Source organism: Electrona antarctica (assembly GCF_951216825.1).
Source record: "Electrona antarctica genome assembly, chromosome: 4".
Taxonomy (NCBI): Eukaryota; Metazoa; Chordata; class Actinopteri; order Myctophiformes; family Myctophidae; genus Electrona; species Electrona antarctica.
Genome location: NC_136809.1, coordinates 40,943,014 through 40,947,279, shown reverse-complemented (window position 1 = coordinate 40,947,279; position 4,266 = coordinate 40,943,014). Strand labels below are relative to the sequence as shown.

General features: G+C 38.6%; 2 long non-coding RNA genes across 2 annotated transcripts; both read right to left on the bottom strand.

Annotated features, from left to right (window-relative positions):
• Positions 1 to 590: 590 nt before the first annotated feature.
• LOC306922026 lies at positions 591 to 2,137 on the bottom strand. Its single transcript, XR_013789877.1, has 3 exons — positions 2,067 to 2,137; positions 968 to 1,036; positions 591 to 865 (listed from the first exon to the last, which is right to left on the bottom strand). It is a non-coding gene; the product is annotated as an uncharacterized lncRNA (long non-coding RNA).
• A 1,383-nt stretch (positions 2,138 to 3,520) lies between these two features.
• On the bottom strand, positions 3,521 to 4,266 carry LOC306921663. The gene is made up of 3 exons (XR_013789810.1): positions 4,211 to 4,266; positions 3,738 to 4,085; positions 3,521 to 3,611 (listed from the first exon to the last, which is right to left on the bottom strand). It is a non-coding gene; the product is annotated as an uncharacterized lncRNA (long non-coding RNA).

Genomic DNA, 4,266 nt, shown 5'->3' with positions numbered 1-4,266 from the left:
TGGCTGATGAAATGTATCTGTTAACTCTATTTAACTTCCACATTTCCAAATAATCACTTCCACATTTCCTAGTAATTGAACTTGTGCAATAGTACCCAGAAAATGTTGCAAATAAAATATTTCAAACCCAGAACACGTTAAAAATAAAGTAAAATATTTCAAAAGATGTGAAATGTGAAATAAAGAAATAGTGGTGCTACTTCTGTGGTCTATTGGTAGAATGGGGGTGGCCCTAGAATAGGCTGTGGTAGTACATTTCATATATTACTGTACATATACACATGCTATAGATCACACCCATGCCCTCCTGAGTTAGGGAGTCGTCGCAGCAGCAGTTGTAGCACAGGGTACGTATCAACAGCCTCAGTGATAGTGTAATGCTTCTATATCTACTATCTAAAAAGCTTGACACACCTTAAAGGTGTGTAAGGCTTACATTGCATTATCTGCTTTACACACCTTACAGCTAGAGACTCTTAGAGTATGTACCTGTATATTTCTCTTCCGTGTCTGTCGCTTTGATTTTTGCTGATTTATGACGCTGTTACAGTCCTAAATCAATGATATATATATAGCAGATGTAAAGGCTTGTGGATCAGCTAATTTCATCATTTCATCCTTTTTTTGTTCCTTCATAATATTTTTATATGTTTCTCTTTAGAGTTGAAAAGGTTCAGTAACAGTGTTTTGGTTGCACACATCTTGGTGAGAGGAGTGTGAGAAACTCTACCCATATTGATCAACATACGTATGGGTTAATGTGATAACATGTGTTAAATTGTTGGAGCTGCCGAAAAGGGAATCATCGCTTGACATCGTTCTTCCTCCAGTGTGTTTGTTTCTTCACTATGTTCACATTTCTTGCCTATAGAGAAAGATGTATCATATACAATTATATAGAATTGTAAACAAATCTGTAAAATGATTGTCACCATAGGAACAGCAGAAGAAAACATCAGGAGCTCACCTCCTGCTGCAGCCTCACCACCTTGCCAGTTTGCCTTCTCTTCATCTTGGTCAATTGGTGTATGGCCACCTGTAACAAATCAATTGAGTTTGAACTTGTATTTGTAGCCAATTGGCTGTGAGATCCATTGTTATAAAAAAACCCAGTGACAACGCATACTTTCCCCTTATATTTGAAACCATCTGCGCAGAAAGTCAAAGGTGTAACGTAAGTATACGATTCTGAATTCAGGGTTGGATTTAATGATTTTTACCGTATTGACGTATGTTCTTGTAACTGTAAGCTACTCATTTACTCATATAGCCATGGGAACTGTGTCAGTCGTGCGCATTGATAAATATGCCTGGCCTGTCCTGACATGCATCTGCTCGACTGAAACTATATACTAGAGTCTAGTATATAGTATACAACAACAACGACGCAACAATAGGAAGCCTGCAGCCCAGTAGCTATAATATGTACAGTATGCTGCATATCCCCTGCCACAGGTGCCCATTCAAAATAGAGATATACTGTAAATTGCTCTTTGGTTGACTTTAGAATACGAGACTGCTCGCCCCTTTACCAACTCGCCCCCCTGCGATTTTTTTTAAATGTAGTTAACAGTTAATTTAGTATTTCCCTCCCTCTCTGAAATCTGAAATTATCTTGTATACAGATTTATTTGATTGCATAGTAATCGATCTCTATACTCTGTAAAATTTAGAAAGAACAACATGTCACAGAGACGGTGACTGCTTAATTAAGTTAATTTATGACCTTCTAGCAGTTAGTTTCGTTTTATTAATAACATTTCTTCCATGTAGCCCATGTTTTGTAATGGCATCATCATGCTGTTATGCCCGTGGATATACAGAGTGAACTTAACAATGATAAATTAATATGATAATACCTTTTAAATAATCACAAACATGAATTATGTTTGTTATTTACAGCTAGGTAGAGTAGTGGGGCGAGATGGAAAAGGGGCAAGCGGACCTGTTACCGTATTATATGTACTTCCGTAAGATTGATATTTTCTTTAAGGACACATACTGTATCACATCACTTCAGCACACATACCACCAATAACCAGACAGAGATGTGTTTGTGTGCTTACCATTAGACTGCCTTTTCCTCCACAGCAATACTATCAGGAGTCCTACAATCAAGACCACGACAGGAGCTACTATATTGGACGCAGCAACCTTTCCATCCTGGACCATCTTGTGGACTCCCTCATAGCCTGAAAATGTTTAAAAGCTGTTTTAGGTTTTTAGGTAAAAAGATATACCTGCCAGACAAGTAGGATACAGGCTGAAAGGCATGCATTTACATTCCAATGGGTGATTGAGGGTTGCGTGCTACCGCAACGGCCAATCAGCTGTCCATTAATACTGTAGCTCTCAGGTCTTGTTTTTGTCCTCTCTTTTTTCTCATTTTATGGATTTTGGCCAGGCAGAAAATGGATTTGGCGCCTTATTGTATATACGCCTCTGGCAGGGATTATACGTTGTTTTCCTGTTTTGTTTTGTAGAAGACAGACATCTCTCTCTCTCTCTCTAACACTGAGGAGTGAGGACACAGCAATGTCCAATTGTCCATTTGAAATGCATACAAGTACTGGTGGATAGTAACTTGTGACTATTTCAAATTTCCAAAATGTATTTAGTTGATTTTGATTATTATTACAAAACATGAATTAACCACTTCAGCCAGTGTCGTTATCTGAAAACGTTATCTGAAAATAGGCTCACAACGTGAATGCAACGTGTTGTGAGCTGGTAGATCTGCTATGTTCCAAGGGTTTTTTATACATTTTAGACATTTGAAATCTTGTGAATCTTGAGTACATATTGAGTACCTTAAGTATTTTGATGCCAATACTTTTGTATGTTACTCAATCTTGAACACTGGACTTCCACTTCCACTATTTCTACATTTCAGTATTGGTACTTTTAAAACCAACTAAAAAAAAAGTGTACTTTTTCCACCACTGCATACAAATATTCAAGAACAAAAACATGACCACAAAATGAGCACCTGGTACAGGTAGGCTGTACACAGCTTGCACTAGTGTTAACAGATCATGATATGGTTAATGGTTAATCAAAACATTCATCAATCAAGAAAAGTTATTTGGCAAACTGTTGGATGTAAATACATATAGGGCTGCAGTTTGTCACGGGTTGGAGATTACCTATAACCCATGAAGTGCCATCACACCTATTTCAGTTGAATTATATTAAATGTAACCTTTGTGTCCAAAATAAACGAATCTACCTCCTGTCCTATGACACTGTACTATAGCATAAAGACAGTGTCAAGCTATCAAACCCAGAACAATCCAATAAAAACATACTTTTGGAGGATAGATTAAATGTAGTCTCTCCTTCTTTGACTCCATTGGCGTTGTACACTTGGCATGTGTACTGGGAGGAAGCTGAGTTCTTCAAAGTCAGTTTACTGGTGAGGTTAAAGCGCTTATCATCCTTATCCTTATCATCCATCGGTTTAGGCTCCTCCTGTTGAGAGATGCTGGTGTGGTTTTTTCCCTCCTGATCGAACCATTGAATTGTACCTTTTGGGTAACCATCCTCAGAGTTACAAATCAGAGAAGTGTCTGTGTCCTTCTCTGCTATGATTACTGGTGCACTATATTTGGCTGCAAAGAGAAAGGCATGAGGACATTAAAGACAACAGTGACAATTTATAACCACCCTCCACCCCCATTATGATGTGAAAAAGCAAAGTGGCCACTGTGTGAATATGGTCAATATGGGGCTCTCACCTGTGACACTGAGGTTGGTTTTGATGGTGTCTTTTGGACCACGGTCTGTCTTCACTGTGCATTCATACTCTCCACCGTCATTAATCTGAGTGTTGCTGACCAACAGGGACACATCCCTGCTTGTGCCAGTCAAGCTTTCCACAGAAACCTGAAAACGTGGTTCATTTGCGGGTGGATGACCTTTGAGAAAAACAACTAATGTTTTTGTTGTATTTCCTGTTTTCTTCCATTTCACATATGTGATCATTGCATCTGATGCTTCTTCTGTAGGATTGATGCCACATTTAAGGACAGAATCCTGGCCATATTGACCAAGGTTTTCAGATGTACAGTCTACCTTTACAAAGGCTGTAGAGTGAGATATAACAAAGAAAGAAAGAAAAAAGATATCGTCAAGTCAACTAACAGCAACATGTCAAACAGTAAAATGTCAGATTGGAATTCTGGAGTTCAGGACAAAAAGCAATCATTACCTGCACTGACAGGTACGATGGCCAAAAGCAGCACACATGTTCCAACCACGGAGGCC